The 21471-nt window shown below is 37.0% G+C and overlaps 1 protein-coding gene across 7 annotated transcripts in view; it reads left to right on the top strand.

Annotated features, from left to right (window-relative positions):
- The window catches only part of SOCS5 (suppressor of cytokine signaling 5), a 46386-nt gene that overhangs the window by 15272 nt on the left and 9643 nt on the right, over positions 1-21471 (top strand). For 2 of the 7 annotated variants that reach the window (XR_001345922.2, XR_002827107.1), the window contains exon 3: positions 35-973. The exons of the other annotated variants lie outside the window; for them this stretch is intronic. The gene's annotated coding sequence lies outside the window, so the exon portion shown is untranslated. Of the gene's footprint in view, positions 1-34; positions 974-21471 lie in introns of those variants that run through there. 7 annotated transcript variants of the gene reach the window in all.

The raw sequence follows: 21471 nt of genomic DNA, 5'->3' as shown, positions 1-21471 counted from the left end.
TTCTAAAGGACCTGATTGATTCCCTTTCTTTCAGATAAGCTTACTAAGACCCAGAGAACCAGCCTGAAACTAAGCCAGACAGCTGATGCATCATAGGGGGTCCCTGGGACTGTGAGGTGCCAGTGCAGCTGGGCCCAGGACAGTGAGGCCCTTGATACAAGAGTTTGTGCTCTGGAGGAGGCCAGGAGAACAGCCACATGGTTGTGAAAAGATGGAATTGAATTCAAATAGTGAGCTTGCCATAGGCCTGAGTTGCAGAATTCCTTCTAGAAGGAGCCCCTGCCTGCCCCTTCTTCCTTGCTTAGCCAAATCCAAAGCAGCGGTGAATGAACAAATGTCCTTTTTGTGTCAGGTACCTTGCCTACTAACTATACACTGGGGAGCAGTTGAAACATACCCGAGAGTTTTTAATGGCAGAGCTGAGACAGGCCTCTAGACTCCAGTACATTCTTCTTTTCACTGTACTCCAGTGTCTCTCAACATCAGATGAAATTATTTTCTCTTCTGAGTTACCAGAATGTTTTGATGTCTGTTTAGATGTTATTCTCTAATTGTTGTACATAACAGTTTTTTATTTACAGTTCTGGTGTCTATCTCATGAGTCTGTATTGTCTCCTCAGCTAAGTCCTTGAGGACCTGTACCATTTTGATCTCTTTTGTATGACCCTTAGGGCTTGGAATATTTAAGTACTCAATAATTAACTTGTTTAGCAGTAGATAAATATTTGTTGTCAAATTTTCATTGCCCCAAGCTTACATATTAACATACTTTCAGCTGTAGAAACAGCTGGATTTGCTACTTAAAGCTCATATCCCCAGAAGATTAAAGATTGAAAAGTTATAAAAATGCTGTTGTCATTTAAAAGAAGTTGAGTGCTTCTACCGATAACTTACATTTAATGTTTAGAAACTAGGACACAGTTAGGGATGGTGAGGTTGGTTACTTATCTAAATAAATGGCTTTGGTCATATGGTTGTGTTTTGTTTCTTAAAACTCACAATCTAAGATCTAACTTTTATGGCAGTCACCCCAAAATACATATAGTTATAGAGAATACTTTCTTGAATTATAATCCTTTGTGTGTTTTGGTGGACTCGTTTATTTTTGGGGACACACACACAAAAAAAGAAATATTTTATACCTGCTTAGGATGGTTTGCTTAGTACTTGGTCCCAGTCAGCATTTTCCACCCCCCAGCTTTATTGAGGTATAATTGACAAATAAAAATTGTTAATATTTAAGATATACAACATTGTGATTTGATACACATATACATTGTGAAATGATTATGACAAGTTAATTTACATAGCTATTACCTCACATAGTTATACCCCCCCCCCTTTTTGGTGACAACATTGAAGATCCGCTCTTAGCAAATTTCAAGTATACAATGCAGTACATTAACTATAGTTAATGCCATATATTAGGTCCCCAAGAAATATTCATCTTATAAGTGAAAGTTTATACCCCTTAACCAATATCTCCCCATTCCCCCTCCCCCCTCCCAATCCCTAGAGAAATGAAAACTTGTATTCACAGAAAAACTTGTACATAAATGTTTTAACAGTTCTATTCATAATTGCCCCAAACTGGAAATAATCCAAGTGTCTTTCAACAGGTGACTAGATAAATAAATTGTAGTGCAGTTAATCAATGGAATACTATTGAGCAATAAAATGAATGAATTATTGACACATGCAACAGCTTGGATGAGTTTCAAAAGCATTATGCTGAGTAAAAGAAGCCAGTCTCAAAAGGTTACTTACTGTATGATTCCATTTATATGACATCAGTGGTTGTCATGGGTTAAAACAGGATAGTTAGGGGTTAGGGGTATGACACAAAGGGATAGTATAAGGGATTTTTGTTTTGTTTTGTACCACTTTTTTCACTTCCTGTCTTATTTTGAGTTACTTGAATAGTTTTTAGTATTCCATTTTATTTTATCTATTGTGGGGTTTTTGTTTTTTTTACTTTATCTCTTTCTAGTGTCTATGTGTGCATGGTTGCTTAGGGATTATAATATACATACTTAAATTTTCATAGTCTACTTAGAATAAATATTTTTCCACTTGAGTGGGATGTAGAAGTCTTAACACTATTTATGTCTCTTTACCCTCCTCCTTTTTTATTTTATTTTCTTATATATTACTTCTACATACATAGAACACCCCATCAAACATTATAGTTTTTGCTTTTAACCGCCAAACATTCAAGAAGAGAAAAATAATTTATTATATTTACTCAGATGGTTATAATTTCTTTGTTCTTTCTTCATTACTAATGTTCCATTTTTTCCTTTGGCATCATTTTCCTTCTACCATTTAGTAATTCTTTTAGAGTATATCTGCTGGCCATGAATTCTCTTAATTTTACCTTCATCTGAGAGTGAATATATCTGAAGAATATATTCACTGGATATAGAAATTCTGTGTTGACAGTTCTTTTCTTTGGGTCCTTTAAAAATATGCCATTTCTTTCTGCACTTTGTGGTTTCTGGTGAGAAATTTAGATTCATTCAAATTGCTGTTTCCCTATTAATAGTATGTTACTGTGTGTGTGTGTGTGTGTGTGTGTGTGTCTACTTTCCAAGTTTTCCTTTGTCTTGAGTTTTTATCAGTTTGACTATGATGTGTCTGGGTATGGGTTTCTTGGGGGTTTGTTTTTTTGTTTTTTTTTTGGTCCTCTGAGCTTCTCAAATCTGTATATATGTTGTGTCACCAAGTTTGAAAACTTTAAAAGTCATTATTTTCTTAAATACTTTTGTGCATTCCACTCTTCCACTCTCCTTTCAGGATGCCAGTAACACCAACATTAGGCCTTTGTTATCCCAAAGGTTCTTGAGGCTCTTTTCATGTTTTGTTCTATTTGATGTTCAGACTAGATCATTTCTATCAATCAGTCTTCAAGTTCACTGACTTCCTTTTATCATCTCCATTTTGCTTATTGAGACTTGAAGTGAATTAATGTATTTTTCATTTTTCAAATTTCCATTTGATTCTTTTCCTTTGCTGAGTCTCTCTATTCATTTCAAGAATGTTTGCCCTTCTTGGAGCATTTTTGGTAACAGCTGCTGTAAGATCTTCGTCAGGTAATTCCAACATTGCATCATCTCAATGTTGATGTCTGTTTATTGTCTCCTGCAAGTTGGGATAAATGATGTATTCACAGAAGCCATAGACCCTCTCAATAATTTTGTCTCTTGATACTTCTATGAGGTAATAGTTGCTGCCACTTTTTATTTTTTTGATTGGGCATACATGGTTGTTTTTAAAACTATAAGTTTACAAAAATAATACATGATATTACAGAAAAATAAAAGAATACTACCTTCTTGCATAAAAATTAAAACAAACATAAGGAGCACTGATTTTTTTCTGCCTCACTCATATTTTTAACTCTTCTTTGATAGGAAAGGTATTTGACCATCAAATACCAGGTTCCTATTATAGGTAGATGCTGTTCAGCTATGACAGCCACTTGTAAAAGGATACAATGTGTGCAGGCAGATAATAAAAATAAAATGTATTATAATCAGATGCTCATAGTTATACTGTAATTCTTTGACCTCAGTTTACTTTAAACAGCAGGTATTCCAATCTTTACCTCAGCCAGACATTGCCAAATTATATGTATGCTCTTCTTTGTTGTCCAGATTCCTCTCCCTTAACTATCACAGGAGTCCTAATTTTTTCTTTCTGCCAGGTATTATTTCTTCTAGTCCTCAGCATGTACAGAAATACTAGTTTGCCTTTCTCTTATAGAACTAAGTTTCTCTCCCTCACCATAGCTTAATCCATACTGCTTTGTTTTCTGACTGAGGCATTTGGATCTTCTAAAATATGCGGAAGATCATCTGAATTCATAGTCATTTAATACTAGAGGCCGGATGCACGAAATTCGTGCAAGAGTAGGCCTTCCTTCCCTCGGCTGCTGGCACCGGTTTCCCTCTGGCACCTGGGGCCCAGGCTTCCCTGCGGCTGCCAGCAGGCACCCAGGACCTGGCTTCCCTCGCAGCCCCAGCTTCATCTGGAAGGTCATCCTTCCAGACCTCTGGTCTAATTAGCATATTACGCTTTTATTATTATAGATGACCAAGTACAGGAGTAAACATCTTTTTCAGCATGGCATGGAAGAAGACTCTTTAAGTCTGTTTTTCCAGCTTTGGGGTTGCTTTTTCTTTTACTTCATTCCACCAACCTTATACGTCAGTCATCTGAACCACTCCTCATCCTTTGGAAAGTCAGACCCTTTCCTGCATCTGTGCCTTTACATTACCTGCCTGAAACTGAAATGCCTTTCTCCACTTGGCAAGTAACTATTCATTCTTCAAAACCTTGCTCAACATCACTTTTTCTGTGAAGCCTTCCCTGACCCCCTGCATTCGTTAGAATTATGTACAGTGACAAGTAACTGAACCACCAAAATAACAATGACCTTAAAAACAAGAGAGGATTTATTTTTCTCCCATAAAAATTTGGAATTTTCAGTGTAAGGCTGAAATGACAGCTCTTCACAAAATCACTAAGGAAGTAGTTTCCAGTAACTGCTTCAGAATCTCTCATATCTCTCAGACCTTTGTCCTCCTGGCCCAAAGTTGAGGTATCTTTGTTTTAAGCAGCATGAGTATGAAGGAACAAAAACGAAAGGTCTTATGCAAGCTATCTCTTAAAGTTTCCCTAAAGCTCCCACACGACATTTCTGCTTGCATCTCATTGGCTTGAACGAAGACTGAATAATGTGTCTTTGTTCTTGGCAACTGTGTGCTAGCTAATTATATTATTACTAGAGGCCCAGTGCACGGATTTGTGCACCAGTTGGGTCCCTCAGCCTGGCCTGTGCCTTCTTGCAATCTGGGGCCCCTCGGAGGATGTCAGACTGCTGGTTTAGGCCAGATCCCGCAGGCTTGCCCTAAACCGGCAGTCCGACATCCCCCAAGGGATGTAGCAGTAGCCGGGGAGGAGCCCGAGCAGGGGCCGAACACAGCACCACCACCGCTCGGTAGCTGCCGCAGAGGCGGGAGAGGCTCCCGCTGCCACAGCTGCTCGTCAGCCATGAGCCTGGCTTCTGGCTGAGCGGTGCTCCCGCTGTGGGAGTGCACTGACCACCAGGGGGCAGCTCATGCATTGAGCATCTGCGCCCTGGTGGTCAGTGCGTTGTCATAGCTACTGGTCGAGCAGTCGACCGGCTGTAATGGTCGCTTAGGCTTTTATATATATATATATAGATGGAAGAAAGGAAGAACAAGTAGGCGGTACAACTAGCAGTGTGTTATGCTTCCCCAGCCAGAGGTAGTTGCTTTGTGCTTTGAGTTCCCAACAGGCCTCTAATTAATTAGCATTTAGGTTGTATTATAATTAGTTTGCCTTGTCTACTAGATTGTGCACTTCTCAGAGATTATGATAGTCTTATTTTTTTAATATATTTTATTGATTTTTTACAGAGAGGAAGAGAGAGGGATAGAGAGTTAGAAACATCGATGAGAGAGAAACATCGACCAGCTGCCTCCTGCACATCTCCTACTGGGGGTGTGCCCGCAACCAACGTACATGCCCTTGACCGGAATCGAACCCAGGACCTTTCAGTCCGCAGGCCGACGCTCTATCCACTGAGCCAAACCGGTTTCGGCTGATATTCTTTTTTTTTTCTAGCAGCTTATGTAAAGTTTAGTACCTAGTCTGCTCATAAAGTATTGAGTGAATGGATAAAGACATTCAAGAAGATTACAGCAAAATTATCAGAGACATAAGAAGTTGATATTTAAATACTCCTGTGAACAAGAGTAATTGCTTATGTAGACACTGATATCTTAGACTTAACTTTTTTCTATGTTCTCTACTATGTGGAGAGAAGTGGATACTTCCAGTAATAGAGAGCATAGCTTCTTTTCAAAATTGATTAACCACGCAGAACACAAAAGGTTGTGTTTACTTAAAAGGTTGTATATTCTTCTCTGTTATACTGGCTTTTCATGGTGATAAAATATACATGAATGATACCATTTTTACCATTTTTAAGTATACTTTTCTGTGGCATTAAAGTACATTCACATTGTTGTACACTAATTACTACCAACCATCACCAGAGCTTTCTTCTCTTCCCCATTGAAACTCTGTACCCATTAAACACTAACTCCCCATTTCCTCCTGCCCCCAGCGTCTGGCAACCATCATTCTACTTTCTGTCTCTGAATTTGACTATTCTAGGAACCTCATATAAGAGGAATCAGACAATATTTGTCCTTTTGTGATTGGCTTATTTCATGTAGCATAATATCATCAAGATTCATCCATGATGCAGCATGTATCAAAATTTCTTTTCTTTTTAAAAAAAAATTGTGTTTTTATTGATTTTAGACAGAGGAAAGGAGAAAGAGAGAGAGAGAAAAAAACATTGATGTGAGAGAGAAACATCTATCAGCTGCTTCCTGCATGCCCCCTATTGGGGATGGAAGCCAGCAACCCAGGCATGTGCCCTGACCAGGAATCAAACTGGCAACCTCTTTCTTAGTGTCTGGGACGATGCTCAACCAACTGAGCCACACTGGTGAGGGCAGAATTTATTTTCTTTTTAAAGCTGAATATATTCCATTATAGATTGTACCATTTTTTCTTTTTATCCTTTCATCTGGATGCTTGGGTTGCTGTATTACACTGTTTTTTTTGTAAGGTTTTTACTTGCTACAAGTATTTTCAATACAAATAGTGTCTTATTCTATTGTAATTTCACCACCACTACCCCCAAACATACCTTTTTATAAGGAAAGTACAAAGAACATAAAAACAATCATCTATGTTAGGAACTTACTTTGGGAAGTAATCAACACCTCTCCCAGTCATAGTTTCTGAAGTATAAATTAAAAAGTAAAATTAAGTTATGGAAAACATTATCTTGGTGTCAAATCTAGGTACAAGAGTGGAATTGGAAGAAAATATAGTGGCTTTTCACAAGAAAAGATTAGATTTTGTTTTAATGGAGAATTTCTTGATTTATGGTAAAGACACAGGCAAGTTCAACCTATTAATCTCTATCCTTTTGAAATATGGAGGTTTTACCATGACTGGACAATGAAGAAAGAAATTTTTACAGCTATAGCTTGGTGGATTTTGCTTTTATAAAATTTCTCTAACATTAAAGAGAAAAGGGTTAAGAATGGGTGGAGTAAGGAAAATTAGCCCCATTCTATCACCTGACCTCTTTTGTTGTCAAATAATAATTATTGAATGTTTGATTGCCTAGTAAACTCTGAGTTTTGGCCTCTATCCCACTAGGCACATTATCCAAATTAGCAATCAAATTTTTTTACTAAAATTCTCTGACCAAGCTTTCAAATAATTGCTTATGTAGAATACATGCCCAGTGGTTTAAATAGAATTTCATAGACACTTCCCCATTGCAGCTAATTGTTTAATCCATTTGGCAGAATGAGTCATACTTCACTAGCCAGCTCACAGACCAGCTGTTGATTTAGTTATCTGAGCCAAGACCCAAGTACCAGAATAGAATAGAGCACCTTGGCCTTGACACCTTTTTGTCTTTTTCTAAAAAACCTGATGTAAAGTTTTTCATTTCTCCCCTAGGTGTACTGTTATAGAGATAAAATTGACATGTCTGAAACGATCTGAGAAGAAAACAACAAATTGTAGCATTAGTAATAAACCCTTTTAGAGAAATTAGAACTTGATGTAGACATTAAAAATAGAATTGAATGGTGAAGGACAGAGTAGTGGTGGAGGTGTTTCAGAGTAAGGAGAATTAAGGCCTAATTATGGATGTCAGTCAGTGAAAGTCAGGCACAAGATGTGTGTAGCTGTTGAGTGTTGCTGAAAGGAAATGAGTCTGGTGGTGGTATGAGTATAGGAGGAGAGGAGAGACTAAGGTGTTGTAGAAATCTAGGAATGTAGCAATAGAAATCTGGACAAGGTTACTGGTAGTGAAAGTGCAGAGCAAAGGTAAATTTGAGAGCCATTTTGGAAAAGAAATTGTCAACTTGGTAATATTAAATATAACGGTGTTGCCTGGCCAGAGTGGATGACATCGTCTCATGAACCGAAAGGTCACTGGTTCAATTCCTAGTCAGGGGGCATGCAGGAGGCAGCTGATTCATGTTTCTCCCATTGATGTTTCTCCCTCCCCCTTCCTCTCTCTCTAAAATCAATAAAAACCATATTTAAAAATAAAAAATAAATATAATGGTGTTAAGTGGAAAATAATAAAATAAAATTTTTCTAAGAAATTCCACAGAAACGTGGTACTGATGATATCCCAATTTGAGAGAAATCTTAAGTTAATTTTAGACATAGTGAATTTGAGGGGCGATGAGGAATAGCCAAATTGAGACATTTTTGTAGGCCATTAGTGGACTGAAAAGTGGATGGAATATAAGGACTGCAAATGTGCTTCCCATAAAAATCCAGCTGTACTCAAGGAGGTAACAGTTGGTTCTAGAAAAATACCTGATTATAACTGTAAAGACAAGAACATACGTTCTCATAGCATATATATATATATATATATATATATATATATATATATATACTCTTAAAATCAAATAAAAAAATTTTCCCCATTAGCTTCATTTCAACTGAAGGGACTAGGTTAGTTAAATAGATGAAATTCATAAATTATATCCAGGAAACTGAAGTTCTCCCATATTGTTAAGTAAGAAAGTGGAATCCAAATTGCCTTATATGGCTATTAAGATGCAGAACAGGGCAAAAACTAGATTCTTTAATAAAAAACATATTTGAATAGAAATTGTGGCAGAAAAATGTCATATCAAGGATACTTATGTTCTTGAATAATGTAAGTTAAGTTACTGAATTAACTACTTAATATGTAGTTTAACTTCATAAGATTTAAAGTAAATCTACCACTATGTAATTGGATGTTTTATGGATCATTTTTAGTGGAACATTTAGTTATATCTGCTGTGCCAAATGTTTATGGCTTTCTCTCTCGGAATGGCTCTCTGTGTATGTAGCAGCCATATGGAGTCAAGTAGAAAAAACTTGGCAAAGGATTATTTCTCTTATAATTAGATTTGAAATTTTGTTAAGATATAATATGTAACAGTAATGATAAAGGTAATATAATGAAAGAAATAATAGTCTAGTGTAGAGATGGACTATTATTTGGGTTTCACTGAAGATACCTGAAGGTTGTTAAGTAGCCCTTTGCTAGTAGTACCTACAACAAATACTGCTTTCTGCTTTCTCTGTGTATACTTTTTTGTTGTTCTTTATTTCCCATGATGAAATCTAACATGTACAGAACAGTGTGTAAAATACATATAAAGGTACAGTTTAATGGGTAATTATAAGGCATTCACCACCCAAGTTAAGAAATACAACATTGCCAGTCTACCGTACTTGTGCTATGTGCCCTTACCAGTCAAACCCTACATGTCTCTATTCTATCCATTCTCAGAAGTAGCCATATTCTTATATTTTTCCTTCTCTCAGAAGTTTACATCCTTAAAGATGAAATTTACATCTTATATACACACATATACAGACATATGTATATATGTCAATATATAGTCTTTTGTGTCTGACTTATTTTTGTGCCATTCATTTATTTGTGTATAACATTTCATTTCTCTAATCCATTGTACACATACTATCCTACTATATGAATATACCATAATTTGTGTATTCTGTTCTGTTTCATAATATTGAAAAACTCTGCTATGACTGTTATTGTATATTTTTCTTGGTGTGCATGGGTATCAGTATCTCAAGATCTAAATTTATGAGTGGAATTGCTGGATCATAGTAAATTTATATTTTCCATTTACAGCATAATACCAAAGTGTTTGCTAAAGTGGTTATACCAATTTATTCTCACCCAACAGAATATGAGCATTCCTGTTGTTTCACATTCTCACTATCACTTGGTATTGACAAACTTAAATATTTTGGGCAAGAGAATGGTGTCTCTTTTGGTTTTATGAAGGAGGATGAGCCCCTTTTTAATATTTGGGTTTCTTCTTGTGATGTGCCTATTAAAGCCTTTACCCACTTGGTTATCTGGTCTGTTCTTACTTACTTTTAGGAGTTCTTTATATTTTCTGGATATTAGTCTCTTAATCAATATTGTGTGTTGAGAATTTTGTTTCCTACCCTGTGTTTTTGATAACTAGTATAGTTTCTAATTTTAATGTAATGTAATTTATCATTCTTTCCCCTTATAGATCATACTTTTTAAATATTCCAGTAGAGATTTGTCCTAGGTACTTAACAGCACTGATGCTATTGCAAATGGTACATATTTTTTACATATCATTTTCTCCTTGTTGCTGACACAATAGATATTTTATATACTGACTAGTCGCTTGGTACACGAATTCATGCACATTTGAAAGGAAATTAATTAGAAGAAATATTTTAATATCGTTATTTGCCCTTTCTCTATAATAGAAGTGTCAACCAAATTCACTATCAACAATAACAGATGGGAACACACACGTGATTGGCACCAGCGAGAGTTTTATATGTATCGCGCATGCACGAGTCAACTTAGCCTTTTATAGATATAGAGCATACTTGCTTAATTAAACCTGCTTTCTGATTTAGCTGAACTTTTTCCAGCCCGGTGAAGCACCCCAACTTCTCTTTCAGGTAATTGTCAGCAACACAGCAGTAAATATCAACACAAAGCAGATTATTATTGTAGATCACGCAGGGAGAACAAAGGGTAAAATATTTAACTGAAGCAGTATTTGACTATATTCTGCACAGTGAGAAAACCTGAAGTCATTTTCAAGGTTCACCATTTCTTCTTTTCAGTCGGGTAAAGTTTCTAAACTTTCTAAATCTCCATTTTCCAGCTAATGAAAAAAAATAGGATTCCACCGAGTCTCCTATCTACCTACTCCAGGACTTCTGTGAGAATCAAATGAGATGAGGCACAGGAAAACGCTTCGCACACATTTGGTTATAGTGTAAAGTGTTTGCACCTGGCTCTAAAGCAAGTCGTGTTCCTGGGCTGAAGAAACTGCAAGGAGGCTAGTTGTCACTAGGGCAGGCGTGGGTAACCCCTGGCACGCGTGCCAAACATGGCATGCCAGTAACTTTTGCTGGCACGCAAAACCCTCTCTTATAATCTCTCATTTACAATTTTTTTCTTAATATCGACTTCTTTATTTTTCAGATAAATTCAGTGTAGGTGCATCTTAGATAAATAAATAATTTTACATAACAAGTTATCTTAAAGACCATACACATGGATTAACGAGAGAGGGGAAAAGCAATTTCTATGCCTCTGCCTTAACTCTCCCTGCCTTCCTAGATCCGACCAGTGTTTTGGTTTCATCCACATACGCTTGTGAAGCTCTGTTCTCAGTGATGAATTTTTTTAAGTCTCGTAATAGGAGTAGCCTAATGGATGAAAGTAGTAGCTCGTGCATATCTCTGAAGGTCACGAAATATAAACCTGATGTAAAATCTCTGTCATCAGTGATGCAGCAGCAAAAGTCCCACTGATAGTATCAAACGGAGTCATAAAGTTTTCTTTCGGACTATCAGTGTACATGTATACATTAAAAAATAAATGTATTTTTCATCATCATATACTGTGTTTTTGTCGCTCGAATGAATTTTATTATTTCTTCAAGGTTCTTCACATACGTACACCTTAAGAGATATCAAGTAGACGTAACATGTTCTCAAAAAATTAGAAGAATTTTTCCTTCTCGCAGAAGAATTTTGAGTCAGAGATTTTGCTGGTTTTGGCATGCACTCACAAAAAGGTTGCCCACCCCTGCACTAGGGGGAGGAAGCCAGGTGTTGCTATGTGTCATCATTACCCGGACCGCGGGGAAGGACACTTAGCATATTAGCCTTTTATATATATATAGACTAGAGGCCTGGTCCACGAAATTTGTGCACTTGGGGAGTGGAGGGGGTCCCTCAGCCCGGCCTGTGCCCTCTCGCAGTCCGGGAGCCCTCGGGGGATATCTGACTGACGGCTTAGGCACACTCCCCGCAGGGAGCGGGCCTAAGCCAGCAGTTGGACATCATTAGCGCTGCTGCACTTGCCAGCTGTGAGCCCAGCTTCTGACTGAGCAGTGCCCCCCCTGTGGGAGCGCACTGACCACCAGCGGGCAGCTCCTGCGTTGAGCAGGATTGGGCCGAAACTGGCTCTCCAACATCCCCCAAGGGGTCTCGGATTGCGAGAGGGCACAGGCCAGGCTGAGGGACCCCACCGGTGCACGATCAGGGCCGGGGAGGGATGCGGGAGGGCTCCAGGGCATGTCCGGTCCATCTTGCTCAGTCCCAATCGGCCGGACCCCAGCAGCAAGCTAACTTACTGGTCGGGGTATCTGCCCTCTGGTGGTCAGTGCACGTCAAAGCCACTGGTCGGCTGTCTGCTCCCTGGTGGTCAGTGCACATCATAGCGAGTGGTTGAGCAGCCTTAGCATATCATTAGCATATTACACTTTGATTGGTTGAACAGATTACTAGACACTTAGCATATTAGGCTTTTATTATATAGGATTTATATCTACCAACTTTCCAAATTCATATCATTCTAATCATTTTTGGTAGAGCATTGTAGATTTTTGAAATGCACAATTATTTTATCCAGAAATAATAACTGTTTGTTCCTCCCAAAGCTATAGAGATAAAATTAATCACTGCCTTTTATTTCTTAACTTGCCTTATTCTGCTGACTAGAATCTTTATTACAATGTAGAGTAGAAGTGATGATAATAAGCATCTTGTCTTATTCCGGTCTCAGCATTTCATCAAGGATGAGGTTAGCTATCATTTTTTAGAAATGTTCTTTATTAAGTTAGGAAATGTTTAGTTTTCACTCTTAGTTTGCTAAATATTTTCTTAACAAATGGATGTTGAATTTTATTAAATGCTTTTTCTACATGTCATGAGCTACATATTTTTTGTTCTGTAACTATCGTATAATGAATTATACTAATTGATTTTCTAATGTTAATGCAACCTTGTATTCCTAAGATATGTCTAACTTGACCATTTTTATATACTGTTAGATTCAGCTTGCTAATATTTTGTTTAAAAAACTTATATCTATACTCATGACTGAGATTGGCCTGTATCCTTTTTTCTCAAAGTTTCCTTGTTAAACTTTGGTGTTAGGTTATATTAGCCAAATAAAATAAATTGGAGAATGTTTCTCTCTGAAAGAGCTTGTGTAAGATTGGAATATTTTGTTTTTCCTTAAATAATGATAGAATTCACCAATGAAGTAATTTGGGTCCAAGGTTTTCTTTTTGGAAAGAATTTGACTACTGATACTTTTATCTCCTGTGGACTCTTGTTTTCAGTCATGTCTTCTGTGTACTTGTATTTGAATGTGCCTCCTGCTTATTGTCCTTAAAATTACTTGTGAGTATTCTTTGAGGCCTAGAATGAAAATGTCTTCCTTCAGTGTGGGTTTATCTTTTCTTTTTTTAAGATATGTAAAGGTATCCCTAACCGAGGAATATTTTCAAAGAATTTCACAGCTTGAAGTTCCCTGGATTAGGAGTCCATGCAAACCCAGACTGCAAACTCTACCTAGGCTGGTCTGACTTCTTAGGGATCTATATCCTCAGATGTTTTACCCGTCATTCTTTTTTTCTCACTTCTCCCTGGGCTAAAACAACCTTCTCTTCAGTCTCCTGGGGGTGGGATTTAGGGTTTGGTTTTAGTTATTGTTTATCTTTGATTGAGATTATAGCCCGTTGGGATCCTGGTTTAATGTGTTAAAGAGTTCCCTTGGACTCTCCACCTTTTGAGGAATCTGTACTTTGAAATTTGTTCCCCTAATCCTGTGAGGTCACTGAAATCAAAGACTTAACTTGTTGAACTCTACCTGCAAATGCCCTCGGGGTCATTGTCTTTAGGGGGTTCTTATTATCTCTCTGGGTTCCAAATTGTCCCTAGAATTTGGTCTGACTGTTTCCCACCATCTTGTCAGCTTTTTATTTTAAGCTATTTTGGGACTTTTTGGATCTAAGGACTTTTAATTGTTTTCAGCAAGGAGGTTGGTCTGAAAAATCCTAGACTACCAGAAATGGTAGTCTTCTTGTTATTTTTCTCCACTTACTCTTCTGTTTACCATTTTTTCTTCAGCTTCCATGTTAATGTCTTAGTTTCACAACATTTGTATATTGAGCACCTAATTCATATATATATATTGAACATTTAATATGTACCAAGCATGGCCCAAGACAAAGTCCCTTTTTTCTTGAAACGAACATTGTAGTAAATTCTGGATTGCCTGGAAACTTGAAGCACAATAGGACAGAAGTTTCCAAACTGATCCACAGAGCATTAGTGTCCTGTGAAATCTTAATAAGGTTGCCATTGTCAAGTGAGGTCGAGAAATAATGCTGAGGAGGATATCCTTTTCAGAGAGCAAAGGCATTAACTTACTTGAACTGAAACCTTTATTTGTAGAGTACTTCTTAATATCTTGTAGAATAGAATTCCAGGGAACATTATTTATGAACTGGTAGAGTAGGACCAAAGTATTAAACATCTCTATATTACATATTGTCACAGAGAAATTTCAGCTCCTGCTTTCCCACAGTCATGTCTAAGGGGAACGTTTGCTGAGGGAGAAAAACAAGGCAGATGTGCTCCACATTATGAATGACCTTCCCTTACTTGGCCATAGGTGGCTGGAAGACGTAGGTATCCACATCAAAGATGCCAGTCACAGGTGGGCTAGCACAACAAGTTTTGTCCAAATGGGAACAACTGAGCCAATCAGGTTCTCACAGATCTCATTGGCTGGTTAAAGAAATATAGCTCTTGCTTTTAATTTTCTGTATGGATGTATTCAGGATTAACAAGTAAGGGGGGAGTGGTGGTTACTATAAGGATCCACATAATGAGGCAAATCAGATACCAAGTTGCGGAGTCTAGAATGTGGACCCAACAGACTCCTGCTGCTTGGTTCCCTAGGGCAACTGTGGGACCTGGTCAGACTCTCAGTTCCAGTACCTTGAAGCCTAAGCCCACTTAGGTTACTGATTTTGTTCTTGGATTTCAATGAGAATTCTTCTTTCCCACCAAATTCATACTTATAACCAGTACTTCTCCCCCACCACACACACCTACATTTGCCAACCCAAGTGAGTGTCAGTACCCAGCAAGGAGAAGAGACTGATGCATAAGGAAAGAGTTGAATTCATAAGAGACTGATGTGTAAGAGTTGAATTCATATCAGAGTGCTACTTTTTGATTAACAAGTAGAAAACATCTATATATATAAAAGCCTAAGTGACCGTTATGACTGAATGACCAGAACAACTGACCGACCAGTTGCTATAAGCACTGACCACCAGGGGGCAGACATTCAATGCGGGAGCTCCCCCCTGGTGGTCAGTGTGCTCCCACAGCCAACCTCCTGCATCCAGTCAACCTCCCATGGTCCCTCCCCCCAGCCGGTCCCTACCCCCGGCCCACTGGCCAACCTCCCGTAGTCCCTCCTCCAGCCAGTGGCCAACATCCCGTGTTCCCTTCCCCTCCCATCCCTCCCCCCGTCTGGCAGGCCCCGATCAGCCCTGATCTCCGGCCAGTCCTAGGGACCCCACCCCTTGCACAAATTCATGCATGGGGCCTCTAGTTTTTATAATAATGGAATACCCACCATTCTTACCACTGCTTTTTTCCTCCCTCTTTATTACATTTTGGAAACTAAGCTCAGCTGTACTAGAAGTGTTAATGTTATATGGCATCACACAATCTATTTCTGTTGGTTATCCTATAAATAGTATCTCCATATGCCAAAGAATGTGCATTTCTTACTATTGGTACTCTTTTGGAAAATAAGGTTGCCATTCTTACTTCCCAATCCAATGTGACTTTACTCATCCTCAATACTGTTTGAGAAAATCAGGCTGGCTCCAGTGGATATCTTTGTAATTTGCTATTCCTTTCTCCATTCATTGTGTTCATCTACCCCTCTAATCCCTCATTTCCTTGTGCTGCTTTTCCTCTACCTTTCCTTAAATGGTCTTTTTAAATACTTCATTATTTATTTCTTCTGCATTCTACACATAATTTGGGGTTTATAATATGAAAATAGATTGGTCTTTTTCAAGATCTTCCTTTTTAAATAGCATTTTTTTCCAACTAGGAAATTAATATATTTAAATGTAGTATTTTGGAAAATACAGAAAAGAAAAAATGAAATTACAATAATCAAAAACCACCCAAGATAAACACAGTGGTATTTCCTAGCCATATCTTTTTATGAAAGTATATGTTTGTATATGTTTATGTGTTGAGGTCAATTACACATACTGTTTTAAACTATATTCATTTAACATCATGAATATTTCCAGAAAATTAAATGCTTCCAGAAACATGGTTTTTAATGTCTTTCTATTATTCTAGCATATAAAAGTATCAGTTTATTTAACTAATCCTCTATTAAATGAACAATACAGTTCTTGCCAAATTTTGCTAATATAACTAATGCTATGATGAATATCTCGTATATATAAATCTTTGTGTTGTTAAATGACTATTTTTTTGGAACAAATTTCCAATTGTAAAATCTTGGGTCAAAAGGTGCACATATTTTTAAAGCTTTAATACGTATATAAAATTTCCTTCTTAAATTGCTCAATTCATCTTTGAAACTATTTAAATCCTCACCCGAGGTTCTTTTTTTCCATTGATTTCCTAGAGGAAGTGGAAGGGAGGGAGAAGAGCTGGTAAGAGAGAGAGAAATGTCAATGTGAAAGAAACACATTGATTGGTTGCCTTCGGTCCATGGGCCGATGCTCAAACCATTGAGCAAAACTGTCCAGGACACTTTTCTTTACATTTAAAAGTAGCCTCCCTTGAGGTGGGGGGTAAAGGCAGGACTAATTCATCAATAATCTCTCCTTAGCCATAAAACAGCTTTGTTTTGTTGCTACTAGTACCAACATGTAGCTTCTCCTGCCTTGGATTGGTTGTATAACAGAAGCTACCACTTTTGAGACCCTATTATATACTCAGCTATTATTACCTAATCATAATGTCATGTTATCCTCCTAAAAACCATTAAAAAGAGGGGTAATTTTTCCTGTTTTTAGATGGAAAGGCTGAGACTTAGATTTCACACAGCTAGTGAGTGCTTGATTTTTATTTTAGGGCCCTCGGAAGCTAAAGCACATGTTCTTTGTGTTCCATTCAGTCTGCCAATAGTACTGGCCAGATAAGAAACATTTCAGTTAATGGTACACTCATTAGTATATTGCATAAGATACTTTCTTCACAGAAAATGAAGCATAACTTATTAGGACTTTATGTTTCACTGGTGTACAACATCTATGTGGCAAAATTTAAATTGTGGTAGTGTTTTTATAGACTAAAAAGAAATTTTGAAGAAAATAAAGAATGAGGACTGTTTTCCTGGATCTTTCCCAGTACTATACAGATTAGCTATGCTTAGTTTAGGTTGTAGATGAGCTGTAGCTTCAACTGCTAAGGAACATTGAAATCCCCATAAAGTTTCTTAGGAAATAACATAGAAGTTCAAATGATTAATAGAACTTACAGTCTGGCAGATATTGTACATAGGACAATATTAACATTTGGGGCATAACCCACAAGAAATGAAAGGGAGAATTATCTTTAAAGGAAAGTGAGCTAAAGTTTTATGCTAGATACTGCTGATACCATTTTTAAAGCCACTGTCTTAAGTGTCTCCTATGAGCCAAAGGCTTTATAGTTAACTAGAGGCCCAATGCACAAAATTCGTGCAAGAGTAGGCCTTCCTTCCCCCAGCTGCCAGCACTGGCTTCCCTCTGGCACACAGGACCCAGGCTTCCCTCCAGCCACAGGCAGGCACCCGGTTCCCAGGCTTCCCTCCAGTCCCAGCTTCATCCGAAAGGTCATCTGGAAGGACGTCTGGTCTAATTAGCATATGACGCTTTTATTATAATAGATGGTTATTATTCCTCATAACCGATCTATGAGGTAGTATTGTTATCTTTGTTTTACCAAGAGACAAAGTTAACCTCAGGAATGTGAAGGAATACATTCAAGTTCACAATATTCTTAAGTGGTAAAGCTGGAGTTCAGCCTCCTCTCCTCTCTGTCCCATGGACTGTCTCAATATGCTTATGCCCTAAGCAAAGCACATGCAGTGTTTCTGCAAGTGATTTGGGCTTAAGAATGGGATTTTTGAGGCCTGGAGCACCTCCAACATGACACTGGAAGTTAGAACTATGTGAGTAAAATTTAAGAAACAAATTTTAGGTACTTACTTTTATTAGAAAAAAAAAACCACCCTTAGGTTATCACTCTTGGGGGGTATTAATGCAGAATCTGTATAACACTGTGACTCTTAATTTGATTTTATGTCCTCTTTCTTTTTTCTTTTTAAAAATGGACTACTATATTTTTCTTAATATGCAGAAAGAAATATAAGTACTTCTTGAACTTCATTCCTTGAATTAAGCATATGGCTTCAAACACATTCTTAACTGACCATGTGGTTAAAAGTAGTATTTGAGCAAAGAAATAGAACTTAGTCATATAGATCCATTAGTTAGAATAATCAGAACATTTCTGAGTGGTATACAAGTTCTACACAAAAAAAATGACTTTCATAATAGGTAAGCATAGAGTATAGACACCAAAATATCCACGGTAGGCTGTGAATATAGTTTTTACTCTGGACTCTTGGTCAGAGTATTGTTTCATACATTATAATAAAATGAAACAAGCCAGGCCTGGTTGGTGTGTTCAGTGGTTAAAGCATCAGCCTGCACACTGAAGTGTCAAGGGTTCAATTCCCAGTCAAGGGCACATAGCTGGGTTGCAGGTTCAGTCCCTAACCCTGGTCGGGGTGCATGCAGGAGGCAACCAATCAATGTGTCTCTCTCACATCAATGTTTCTCTCTTTTCTCTCTCCCCCTCCCTTTTTCCCCTCCCTTCCACTCTCTCTAAAAAGTAACGGAAAAAATATCCTCAGGTAAGGATTACCCAAAACAACAACAACAACAAAAGAAACCATTAATGTTCTTTTGAGTGTGCATGTGCTACCTTCCAAATTTTAGTATCAGTTTCATCTTTTTTTGTTCTCTGCCATAGTTGAAAATATATAGAAATGATATATTTGTTGAGGTTTTAAAGAACTTATTAATAACCCTACTCGGAGTTAGAGTTGTTAATATACAGTTCTAAAACTGATTCAAGAAGAGGTAGAAAACCTGAATAGATTAATAATAATGAAAGAAACTTAATTCTAGATTACTATTAATTTTTCAATTGTATCAGTTTTTATATATATATATAAAATTGAGATAATTTTTACTCATAGGATTGTTGGGAGAAGTATATTATATCAGTGCCTGGCACATGCTTAGCATTCAATAATGTAAATTGTCATCATAGCCATCATTACCATTGTTATTTTCTTTTTTCAGCTTTCCAATGTTTGTCTGCTTTATTGTTTACTTCAAATACTCTTGGGTTTATTGATCAATTTAAAAGATATAGCTGTCAAAGGTTTTCCTCTTTTACTAGTCTGATGCCATTTCTGACATAGCTAACTAAAAAAAAGAAAAAACACTATTCAATAAATGAGAAGGGATATAGTCACAGACATGATATACATTTTTAATTATAAAAGAAGATTACATACAGCTTTTTACATAAAAGAGTATGTATGGAAAGATGTCCACCAAAATAGTGACAGTGGTTGACTCTGGGTGGTGGGATTACAGATGAGGGTTAGACTTTTATTTGGCATGAGGGTTAGACTTTTATTTGGTATGTTTATTTCTTAGAGTATTGTTTCCCCAAATTGTTTTCTAGAATAAACATTTGTTTTAGTAAATGTAATATCGAAGGCTTTATGATATACTTTATCAGAAGTTGGCAAACTGTAGGTAAATCTGTTCTGCTACTTGTTTTTGTACAACCCCAGAGCTAAGAATGGATTTACATTTTTAAATGGTTGGCGGGAATAATCAGGAGAAGAATATTTTGTGACACTGGAAATTATATGACATTTGGATTTCAATGACCATAATAAAGTTTTATTGACAAACAGTTATGCTTATTCACTTACATATTATCTATGTGCATTCAGGCTACAATGGCAAAGTTCAATAGTTTCCAGAGAACGCATGCCCACAAAGCCCAAGATATTTACTTACTATATGGCCCTTTTCAGGAAAAGTTTGCTGACCTCTGTATTACATTAGAAAACCAGTTTATCTTAATATTTTTTTCTGGTTGTAGGTTTGTTTGTTTTAAACTTTGCCTGCTTTAGGGTAACCATCTAGTCTAGAATAAGTGCCAAGTTGAAGAGTAAGAGTGTTTTGATAAATATTGCCAAATTGCTGTACAGGAAAAAAATGCAAAATATTAATATGCTATTTTCTAAATAGTCTGTAACTTTTAGTTTTGAATTCCTTTTTTACCTAAGAGTTATGAGAACTTTTTATTTTTCTGGTGGCTTTTTTTGTATAATACTTGGTTATTAATTCCCATAGTGGTCAAAACGTGGCCTATATAGTTTTTTAAATTTTATTATGCAATGTATCATATACAGGAACAGGTGTATAAAATGTAACTGCAGTTTAAAGAATAGTTAATAAGTAAAAACCATGTCCCCATTACTATAAGAAATAAAAAATCACCTGTGTTCTCAAAGCTTCTTGAGTGCCTCTCCCTAATTCCATATCCCTTCCCCAAATAGGTAGCCATTTCCTTGCTTTTTATATTTTTATTATGTATGTATGTATGTATACCTAAACAATATATTTTGGGGTTTTCCAGTTTAAAAGGTAAATGAATTCATAATGTATATATCATCGGTATGATTTATTTCTCTAAGCACAATGCTTTTGAGATTCATGTGTATAGATGCGGGTCACTGTAGTTTATCATCCCTGCTATATAGTAATCCATTATATGAACATACATTGAGGGACTAATGAGGCTTTACTTAGATATCTCAATGACAGTCTTAACTGTAGCATTTTCTAAATTGAATTTATTAACTCTCTCCAACCCCTCACTTGCCAAAATTGCTCTATCTATTGTGTTTCCCATCTCAGAAATAACAAAATAGCATCTCTACCCACCTATTTTCATAAGTCAGAAACTTGGCATTGGTTGTTTTCATTTTTCTGTGTATTTTTAAATTGATTTTAGAGAGAGAAGAAGGGAAAAGGATAGAGAGATAGAAACATCAATGACAGAGAAACATCGATTGGCTTGCCCCTCCCCTACTGGGGATCAAGCCCAAAACCCAGGAATGTGCCCTGATTGGGAATCATCTGGTGACCTAATGGTGCATGGGTTGACTCTCAACTACTAAGCCACACCATTCAGGCTTGGCATTCATTTTGGATACCGCTCTCTTCTTCATTACCTTTTACCAATCAGTTATTAATCCTGTAGATTTGACTTCTAAACATTTCAAATCCACCTCATAGCACACATAAATTAGTTACTAAAATTCTGTGGCACACCAAAAAATATATT

The sequence above is a fragment of the Myotis lucifugus genome, unplaced genomic scaffold (assembly GCF_000147115.1).
Source record: "Myotis lucifugus unplaced genomic scaffold, Myoluc2.0 scaffold_6, whole genome shotgun sequence".
NCBI lineage: Eukaryota > Metazoa > Chordata > Mammalia > Chiroptera > Vespertilionidae > Myotis > Myotis lucifugus.
The sequence above is the reverse complement of the archived record's forward strand: the minus strand, read 5'-3'. Positions and strand labels throughout refer to the sequence as shown.